This window comes from Hippopotamus amphibius, chromosome 13 (genome assembly GCF_030028045.1).
Source record: "Hippopotamus amphibius kiboko isolate mHipAmp2 chromosome 13, mHipAmp2.hap2, whole genome shotgun sequence".
Taxonomy (NCBI): Eukaryota; Metazoa; Chordata; class Mammalia; order Artiodactyla; family Hippopotamidae; genus Hippopotamus; species Hippopotamus amphibius.
Genome location: NC_080198.1, coordinates 12411818 through 12423326, shown reverse-complemented (window position 1 = coordinate 12423326; position 11509 = coordinate 12411818).

The window sequence follows — 11509 nt, the reverse complement described above, 5'->3', positions numbered from 1 at the left end:
ACCCGGGGCCCTCGGGGGAGGGTCCACGCCGCGCCGCCGCCGTCGCGCCCCGGGTCACAGCGCCCCCTGGCGGCGCCCGCGCGGTAGACAGCTCGCCGGCCGCTCGGAAAGGTGCCCTGGGGGGAGGGCCGTCGCCGCAGGGACCCAGAGCTGTGTCCTCTGCTCTCGGCGCCTTCGTGCCCGCCCCGGCGCTACATTTACACGTGGGGAAACAGGCTCAGATTCTTTAGTCTCCACCCCGCTCTTAACAAGGGGACCGGGGAGCAAATAGAAACCCATATATGCAGCGTGAGCTCCAATTCTTAAAATAAAAACCGTGTACGTGAAGACCGGGACAGTTCATCAGTTATTCCAGGGGCGGTTGGGTTACGGATGATTGTGGTTATCAACTACAATCTTAAGTAGTTCCCATATATATTCCCAGATTAACATATATCGCTCAGAAACAAATACTACAAATGATGATGACACAGGACAGAAAAAGGCCTACGATTGGCAAGTAAGATTGTCAGAATATACATTAGCTTACTCTTTATTACTTTACCTAAAATGAGTCATTTTTATGCCCCCCACCCCCAAAAAAGACTATAGAATGCAAAAATAAACATAATGCTGTTAGACTGGTAAGGCTCCTGTTTCGGAGGATGGACAAAAGTTTTCTTAGTGTCTTTTCACTGTCATCTTTTCAGTGAAGGAGGAAACTGAAAAATACTGAAATGAAATAAAATACCTAAACGTGGTGGGAAGGAGAAGGGTGGAAGGAAGAAGCAGCACTGCTCTGAAAAAAACAATAATGAGTGCAATATTTTAAAATATGTTTGTTCCAAAAGTGTGCTCACTGAAAAGTTAAAAGCTGAAAACCTCCTTGGGAGAGAGGCTGACAAATCCATTCAGGGTCATTCGCCTTCTGTCCCCGAACCAGTCTGGGGCCTTGGTCAAGTCATTTATGGCCTCAGGCCTCAGTCTGCCCATCTGCAAAATGAGAATGGGTCAAACAGCATCTCAGATTTGTTCCAGGTAATCATGGCTGCGGTATTAATGACCGCATCACCTTTTATGGTTATATATAACAATTACAGGTTATAGGTTAACAACACTTACATAGGATACATTATTGTGATGGGTTAGCAGAATTAACATGGTCCCTCTAGACAGGTGAAGGATGAGAGAAAGGAAGATGTAGGAGAGGAAGAATGAGGAGAGAAATGCTGGGCTCAGTGTGTGTGTGTGTGTGTGTGTGTGTGTGTGTGTGTGTGTGTGTGTGTGTGTGTGTGTGTGTGTGTGTGTGTGTGTGTGTGTGTGTGTGTGTGTGTGTGTTGTGTGTGAAAGAGCAAGAAGGGTGATAGCAAGTACACACACACACACACACACACACACATTATCAGTCTTACTATGGTTTATAAAAGTGCAAAGAACTGTACTTACCTGCAGCTGAAGTTTCTTTACATAGCAAACATCTGGCACTTAAACAAGGAAGCTCTGACCTTCCCGGGTCCTCCCCAGAGGTGGCACCAGCACTGTGCCCGGCACCCTCGTTCAACCAAGAACCCTGTGGGCAAGCAAGGACAGCTGTGAGCCTGGCGGGGTCAGCAGATGTGGCTGGAAAGGCACTCGCTCCTCTTTCTTCTTTTGTGCTCAGCCCCAGGGTCACCGATGCTACCATCTGTGTGCCTTTCACTCCCCATTCACCTCCTTTTCCTCGCCACCATTCACATTCGCCATCTGCTCCCGCCTTCATTTCATCCCCCTCCTCCCCCAGAGTCTACCCAGTCATCCATAGCTACATCTTTCAGTAGGGATAACAACAAACGATCACTGAACAAAAATATCTCAGCAAGCAGGTTTCTTGAATTAAGCCCTGGTTATTAAAACCAAAAAGGAAAACATGATCATTCACCATTTATTTTTAATTGGGTAACTTTATCCTGAAATGAGGCATCACACTGAGTGGCTCACATTTCTTCTTGTTTGTATGAAATGTGTTCCCTGATAAGGAGCTCTGCAAACCAGTGGGAAAGGAAACATAATTTCATAGATCTTTGTCTTATGGAGTGAGAATTAACTTTAATAGGATATAATTAAGGCTAATATTAGATGAGACAAAATGTGAATCGAAAAAGCCCCACTGCATTTTTAATTTCTGGCTTCTACACTGTATTAGCAGCAAGGGATACACATACTGGGAAGAGACAATTTGGGCTCCCTCTGGCTTTTGTATTATCTGCAAATATATTTTTAATATGTTAAAGAAAGCTACTACCTTGGTCTAAGCAGTCAATTATCTCTCGCCTGGATTACTGCAATAGCTTCAATAGTGGTTTTTCAGCTTCCACCCTTGGCCGCCATAGCTCATTCTCAACCAAGAAGCCAGAGTCAGACCATGTGACCACCCCACTCAGAACTCCTCCTTCATTCCCCATCTCACTATAAGCCACTTCCTCCCAGTGGCCCCCATGTTCTGCTCTGACCCCCCTTCACTACCATCCAGGCTCTCCCTCTGCTCTGGCCCCTGTGCTATACAACCAGGAGGGGGCCACTCCCACCTCAGGGCCTTTGCACTGGCCATTCCCTTTACCTGGAATGTTCTGCTCCTTTGTAGACACGTGATTTGCTCCCTTACATCTTTCACGTCTTTGTGAAATGTCCCTCCTTAGGGAGTCTTCCCCAGATTACCAAATATCTAAGTGCAACCCCACCCCAGTCTCATCAGCCTCTATCCACCTTCTCTGTTTTATTTTCTTTCAAAGCGCTGATCAGCTTCTAAACTACTGTGAAGCTTGCCTTTTAAAAATATCCTTCCCACTCCAAGAATGTAAACTCAGTGGAGGAAGTCAGAGATCTGTGCCCCTTTTGTCTACTCCTGTGTCCTAAGGGCCCGGCACTTAATAAGTGCTCAAAAAAGTGTTTATAGAATGAATGAATGAATTGCAGCTATGGGAGACACTGTTGCCTGACCCAACACCAATTCCTCTCCTCTTCCTTGTTAGCAACCCTCATTTTGTTTGGGGCAACGGTGTGCTCAACCCCACGGGGTCACGTTCGCTCTAAACCCATCCTAACCCACTCCCCTTCCTCGTGAGCTTTGCAGCGCATGGCAGCCACGAGACGCAGTTCTGGCGGATGTAACACAGAGAAAGTCTGCTTGGCAGCCATGGAGAAGAGTGAGCAGGCAAAGTTTTTCCTTCATGATTAAAGGAAAAGATTTCATTGCTACTCACTCCTGCAGAGGTGAAGATTGAGCTCCATGTTGGTTTGCCCAGCAAAACGAGCCAAGCTAGTCCAAAGAGCAGAAAGAGCTTGTAAAGGAAATCATGAACTTCAGAAAAACCAAAGCTAGATGTACGGGATGACATATTCTGTCACCATTTTTAAAGGAAGGGATTAATTCATTACTTTTGGAACTGTGTAAATCTTCCGATTCTTTACCTTTTAAGTAAAAGCACATTTAGGTGACAGAATTTGGAGATCCCCAGAGCCCTTTCCCATTCTTCCAGTGTGACAGTTCTCTCTACTGCTCTTAAGATAGAGCTCAAAAACTGGTGATCTCCAAGTGAGAATTCTAAGGATGGGTTTGGTCTCTGTAGTGTTTTGAGGTTTTGAATGAATTGACAACACTTAGAAATTGAAGGGTACACGTACAAATACTGATTTCCTTTAAAAAATGGGAAGATTTGGCAACTGTACGTTAGATTCATGGTGGGAACAATTGTCTTGAACCAACGGACAGCCGCCCTTTCAGATGGAGTGGCCCCTGTGGGCCAGAGACCCCAGCCTGCCGGGATCTGACCCACATTGTGTTTGCAACCGGCTGTTTGCGCACCTGTAGGGAGAGGGACCCCGCAGGCTGATTGGCCCGGGGCAGCTGTGCTGTGTGTCTAGTGTGCTGGAGCACCCACGGCCCCATTCCACCCGCCAACGTCTGCCAGTTTGGACAGTGAATCACATGGCCCAGAAGAGCATGGAGCACGCCTCCGGGTGGACGCCGTCTTCAACAACCAGTGTGGAGGATTCGTGTTCACGTTTTGCCTCCCTTGATGAGAAAGGGTTGAGTTAGGGATCTTCAATTCTTTGGAGCTCTGTGATTCATTCATAAAGGGCAACATTTTCAGGAAGTTTTTTTGTTTTGTTTTGTTTTTAATTATTCCAGTTGTGCTGTTACTGATTTAAGAAAAAAAAGTCTTTGGAATGATAATCCTGTTAATTCTCATGTTCCTAACTTCCAGAAACCACAAAGAGTTTCCAAAACTTGTCCAAGTGGAGAGATCTTTTTAATTTGGGGGGGAACCTGCATATCAGGAAAAGCAACACTCTATCCGGCAATGCATCTCCTCTCCCCTTCAAGCGCTGGGTCTGGCAGCCATTGTCAGGGAATGTGCGTTTTGGCATTTAGTATCCTGTAAATCCCAGAGTTAGAAGGGAATGAAAGATGGATCCTGTCTGCTTCATGCAGACCTAGAGGGGAGAGAGCAGGCATAAAACCAGAGGTATAAGGATATTTCATGGCCCCTTCAAACTGTTGACAATTTTATTAACTGCTCACTTTCATATTTCAGTAATATGGTGAATAATTTGGGATTCGAAAAAATACCTTTATATACATCTGTGACTGCTACGGTAATATTTTCAGGTACACCAGAGCCTATTGAAGTCCCAAGCATGTTGGATTATTTGCAAAAATGATTATTTGCGTCGATACTTAGTACTGCGATTTACTGAGACTTCCTGCCATCCCATCCATCTCTGACTTGACAGGGAAAGGAGGAAAGATTTTGCAAGACAGTAAAATGATGGGCAATTTATGGTTTTAAACTTGTGTTCCGTTTTCATGACTCATCCAGGAACTTTTCCTGACGCCACGTGCCATTCCCGCTGCAGTTAAAGGCATTCGGAGTGTTGCAGGGAGATGAATGCAAAGCAAGGAGCCCAGAGTCCTGGGTTCCCATCACTGCCTTGTTTCCCGCTGTGATCTTGGCTGGGTCATTTCAATGTCTTCCCCCTTGGCCTTTCATTCTTGGCCTTGCGTGGAAGGGTTAACATGGCCAGGATGTATCAAGTTTTGCAGTTAGAACAAAATCTCAGTGGCTTCACACAAGTGGGTTTTGTTGTTGTTGTTGTTGTTGTTGTTGTTGTTGTTTTCCTATTCTGGGCTTGGTGATTCTCTGAGATGGATCCCCAGTCTAGTCAGCTTCAGCCTTGTGGCACCTCCTTGTTGGTAGATGTGTCTATGATCACTGATTGCCACGGTATGGAAAAAAGCCTGAGGAATGGAGCCCTGCCCTTTAAACGCTCCTGCCTGCCGGTGACACCTATCCCCTCCACACGTATTTCACTGGCCACAGTGAATCCAGGCCTGACTTCAAAACGCTCTGTACTTTGGTCGCGTCCGTAACATCTGCCCCAGTGTAGAACCAACTCAGAGGTTTTCCTGTGTGTCTGTCGGTGTGCCCGTGCACATAGAAATGTACATATATATACAAATGTATATACACATATACACACACATATATAAACACATGTATTCAGATCTATACACATATATGTTTCAGAATACTTTGCCCAAATGAAATTCACATGGATGCATAAGTAAATAAATGTAACAAATGAAAGTGGAACTGCTGAAGTTCATGCTTTTAGCTCTCATCACCTTTCTACACTTAAGGGGGACCGTGGTTCAGCAATCCCTGGACAGTTCTAAAATGCTGTGATGTGACCCAAGGCCAGGAATTGAGTAATAAGCTACAAGCTCAAAAATAAGAGACCAGCACCATGACCAACGCAGATGTAACCAGAAGAAAGTATCTCATAACATCTGTACTATATGAGAAAGTCAAGCAACTCATGAGGGAAATGAGAGGAGAGACAAGGAAAACTGATCAAATTAGGGTCTGAATAAATATAATTCCAATAGCATGAAGAGGATCTGGGTCCCCAGATTCTAGTAAATACATGCTGAGCTGCCACCCAATGTATCATTCATAGGAAGCAGCAGAATTGGGAAAGATATGTCATAGGAAGTGATTAATGGATGCATGAGAAATGTGGCTTTCAATGAAAGAAAAATAGAAAGATGGATAAACGAGTCTAATAATGTGTTTGGTAGAGAAACGGACTGGAAAGCCGAGTAGACAGAAAAAGGCTAAGATGATTTGTAAGCCAGGGCCAGGGCTGAGAACAGAACCTGGATGTGTTCAGAGATAAAAATGATTCTAAGACTCCAGACTCTGAATTACTTGGCAGTTCTTCAACTCAGATTAATTAGCATGTTTACTGCTTGTATGCTGTGGGCAAGGTGATGTTACAGGACCCGGGGAACTGACAGCGCAAGAAAACACATAGGAGTGCCTGTCCTCAGGGAGCTTACAACCTACTGGGAAAATGAAGATAATGAGCTTGTTAGACACAAAAGATGACTGAGATGTAATCTCTGCCCTTGGCCAGGTTGTCATTTGAAGGTGAGGGTGGGGAAGCAGCATATAAAAAACCTAACAAAGTAGCCAGTGCAGTATGCCACATTACACATTTTTTTTTTTCCTCAAGAGAAACTATATGTGAACCATGATGGCTGCTGGAAGGAGGGGACACATTTCTATGAGGGCAGGGACCTTCTAGGAGAAGAAAGATGAAGTAGACGAGGGGGCCTCACCACTCTCATTAAACTGCAGGACTCAGCACTGACACAGGGCTAGTTAGCGTGGCAGTGGCAGCACAAAGAAGCCTGTCCTTCAGCTGTCTAAATTTCATGACCTCAGACCACTGCGTCTGCAGCCACAAGCAGTCGGTAGGCCTTCACGTATAAGCATCTTAGATCTGCAAGCACTGAAGGGATTTATCACTCACTCACTTTCCTTCATACAAAGGACTTCACATTAGCCATCTGACACCTTCATTAAAACTAAGGACCCAAGAAGAGTGATCTCATGATCTAAAAGGATTTACCTTTAGTCTTTACGTCTAGAAATTTACCCTATGGAAATAATTCACGGAGCACACAAAAACTGATACACAAAGATGTTCGTGTCAGCATTATTTAGAACGTGCGAGGTGGAAGCTAACTCAATGGCCAACATTTTCTGAGTCATCTGATCTCTTTGTAACATATTGTTTCTCTGCTTAAATGAGTCAGCATCACTTTCTGTTACTGAAAATTCCCACTGATATATATATATGGAAAGAAAGGGACAAACAAAATACACAACCAAAATAATGAAATATTCTCACATAGTGGTTGCCTCTGGATACTGGGGTTCTCTCCCCTGCCACCCCCCTGCCCCGCACCGGGTTCTGAAATCTTTCTTTTTTTCCAAGATGTTATGGTTATAATAATTTATGAGTAAACACAATCGTAAGTACTCACATAATTAAAAAATAAATAAAAGGAGGTTTTTGTTTTTCCAAGGAGATCACAATAGTAGCTGAAATAAGACACACATAAATGAGAGCAAAAGCCACAGTGTGGCAAGTGCTGTCTAGAAGAACTTCCTGCTGTGGGAGAATAGCATATAAAGAATTACTTTAGTAGGTGGAGTCAACCTCTAGCCTCAAGGTTCATTGCTATCCAAACAGAAACATAGAAAATCCCTCTGAGTGGACCAGAGCTTGAGCCCAGGAGTGTGCTCTTGAGATTGCCATTGTTTTATTACGAGTTTCCTGGAAGCCTGACAGAGCACTTTCTTTACGTTAGAGACTCAGTTCTGGTTCTGCCACTCACAGACCAGCAAACACACATTAAACGCTTACTCTGATCCCAAACTGATACACGTGCTTTGCAGGTATCCTTTCATGGAATTTAGAGCAATCTTGAGGGGTAGGTGCTATCATCCCTGATTTTTATGATCACAAGTTACTTTCTCCCTATGAAGTGGGAGGTTCAGGCTGCATGATCTTCCAGGTCCCAATCAGCGTTCATTTTCTATGGCTGTGAATTCAGATCTTAGCTCACAGCGTGTTCCTTAACCTTTATCCTACCCACTTGGTCCCTCGCCCTCCACCGCCTGGATCGACGTCCAGATTTCTCCTTTTACTATAGACCTGGAGCACTAGTCTCGCTTCTTTAGACACCCCTCAGCCTCCCCCAAGATGGATGACATGGAGAAGCAAGTCCATGGGGCCTGGAGATAAGGAATGCATGCTGGTTTCTCTAGAGCAGTGTTTCTTAGGGAGGGGCCCTGAGTCCACTGTAGGCTGCAGGGGTTTTCCTGGACAGACTATAAATGTATTCCAGGATGAAAGTCTTTTCTTTGGAGACAGTAGACACAAGCCTATAAATTTTCATTTTGATGCACAACTAGGACTATTTATGAATACAGGTTAAAAACAAGAGTAACTAAAACTTGGTTTTCATAAACTAAAAAATTGGGCCATTATTAGACTTTGCTAAACACTTTAATTTCCTATTCTATCAAGAAGTCTGGAAACCACCCAGTGCCTTGGCATTATTGTAAAGCATCTACTGAGAACGCGCAAGCGTGAGGTGAAGGTGTTCCCAGGACTTTCCGGAAGGGCGCTGTATTACATGGACTGCATCCGTGCTGTCTTAGTCCTAGATTGTTCCTAGATTGGTCTCGGCCCTAGACTGTTGCTCTCATTGTTGCATGAATTAATGTAGGTGAGAAATTATATTGGGATTTGCCTTAGCTGATCATTCTATTGGTTGACTGAAACATTTTCAGAGATGTTATTGTTACTGTGTTCACTCCAATGTCTAGTCATCTTGGAGTTCTTTTGCTCTGGAAAGCCAGAACACATAGGACGGACAGAGGTGGGGCTTTTGCACTGCCATAATGAGTCAAGATCTAAAAAGTCAGAGAGCCACTGATTTATAGTCCAGCCTGATGTCTTTTTTGCTTTATCACATGGCTATTGTCCTGTCAGCAGGAGTCTCTCTGTGTTGGCTATGATGCTTGGACAGCCACCATATTCCAATCAAGCAAAGTGACTGTACTACTTTAAATTTATGTCAGGCCTGTCCCTGGAAAAGCACAGCATCCTGGGATTGGCCAGGCCCTCAGCACAAGCTCTCGCTGTGCCAGGCTCGGGCTTAAAAGTACACAGTGGTGAAGCTCTTATTATTCTGAAACACTCAAGCATAAATCTTGCTGATGATGCTTTGTCGCAATGCCTTGGGCAATGATGTAATCGCTGAATACGAAAAGCCATAACCCTTTTCCTGCAAAAGCATTTCCTACCTCACTCAGCTCAAGTGTCCCTTCATCCAAAAATCTTTCCTGACCTAGCCAAGCAATGATGGCATGTGACAGTTTATTTGGAAATTTTATTTTCATTTGTCCCATTGTCTGCGGAGTGTCTGCTGAGGACAGAGACCATACCTCACCCACCTCTGTATGCTCTGTAAATAGCCCGGTGCAGAGGCAGCGTTGATGAACAATTGTTGGACCACATTCGACTTGATAAAGAACGTGACAGACAGAAAAGCCCAGCCTCTGTCTGTCTATTCAGAGTATGTGCTGTTAGAGGGATGGCTTACAGAGAGAACCCAACGCCGTTTGCAGCTACATGGATGGACCTTGAGATTATCATAGTAAGTGAAGTAAGTCATACAGAGAGAGACAAATACCATACGATATCACTTATACGTACAATCTAAAAAGAAAGAATCAAATGAACTAATTGACAAAACAGGAACAGACCCACAGACATAGAAAACAAACTTATGGTTACCAAAGGGGAAAGTGGGGAGGGATACATTAGGAGTTTGGGATTAACATATATACACTACTATATACAAAACAGATAACCAGCAAGGACCTGCTCTATAGCACCGGGGAGTATTCCGTAACAACCTATAAGGGAAAAGAATCTGAAAAAGGATATATATATATATATATATATAAATAAAACTGTATCACTGTGCTATACACCTGAAACTAGCAAAACATTGTAAATCAACTATACTTCAACGACAACAACAAAAAACCAGTATAGGCCTCCAGACCCCAAGTTAGGACAGAAGCAAAGGGAGGACACAGAAGATACTGATTGCAATAACCTATCTTAGCTGAATGCTTTCCACCGGTCAAGCCCTGGGAGCGACTTCCCATCCGTTATTTCAGTTAATCCTCCCAACAGCCCCAAATGTAGGCATTTGTAAGCCCACTAGAAGGAACCAGGGAGTGGACGTTTGGTTCCTAAGCCTACACAGCATGGAAGTAGCAGAGCTGGGAATTCAGATCCAGACCAGTTTGCCTCCAGAAAGAACTCAGTGACTCCAGTTGAAGACAGCGCGAGGCATGACCTGACCAAAGGTGGGGCACGCAGCATGGGCGCAGGGGGAGAGCAGAAGGCAGGCGGGTGTGGAGAAAGCCTTGGCAAACATGAGGGGAGTTTGGTCCTCAGAAACAAGAGGAAAGGAAGGATGTGGGGGTGGGGGCTGGGGCACACGTTGGGTTCAATAATGACCCTCCAAGGACGCCCGCAACCGAATCCCTGGAACCTGTGAACATGTTCCCTCACGTGGCAAAAGGGACTTTGCAGATGTGTTACGCTAACAATCTTGAGATGGAAAATTCCAGTAGACTACTTGGGTGGCTCAGTATAATCACTAGAGTCCTTATAAGAAGGATGCAGGAGGGTCAGAGTCAGAGAAGGAGATGTGACGCAGAAGCAGAGGTGCAGTGAGGAGGACCCATGAGCCAGTGAATTCAGTGGCCTCTAGAAGCTGGAAAAGGCAAGGAAACAGAGTCTCCCCAGGGCCTCCAGAAGGAGCACAGCCCTTCCGACATCTTGATTTTAGCTCAGCAAGACAGATTTTGGACTTCTGACCTCCAGAACGATAAGATGATAAAGTTGTGACCTTCAAAAAGACACCGAGTTCGTGGCAGCTTATTACAGTGGTGAAAGGAAACTAATGCAGGGCAGAATATTGAAGATACAGAGGTCTGGAAATGGAGACGAGATTTCTGAGGTCAGGTTGGTTTGGCGGCGAGGCGGGGGAGTGGGGTGGATGGAGCAGTGTGTGGCTAGGCCAGTGTTTTCAAGGTAAGCCCAGGACGCCTGGGGTGCTTGTTAAATGCAGCTCCCTGAGCCCCACCTTAGAACCTCTGAATCGGACTGCCCATGCAGTGTTCCCCACGATACTGTGTGTGCTGTTGTGACAGAGGGTGCCACCAAGCTAGAGCCTACCCAGATAGGTTGAAAAATGAAAAGAAAAAAAAAAAAAGCAGCATTAAAAATGAAAGCAGCTGATGTGAGAATATTGCTTTGCAATGGCCTCTGTGGAGAAGAAAATTCAGAGCAGATCCAGGATACAGAGGTTGCTCACTGCCCCCGACCAGGTGTGATCATGGATGTTAATTCCCCCTTTATGACTCTTTTCTGAACGATGACCATGTCCCAGTGGACTCTTAGGTGCTGAGGACACACGATAGTGAACAGAACAGGCATCCTCATCCTCCTCCAGGAGCTACATTCTGGTGGGAAAAACAGAACAGACTTGGATTCGATAGACATGAAAGCACATATCACGAACGATGAATGCTGGAACAGCAAAGTC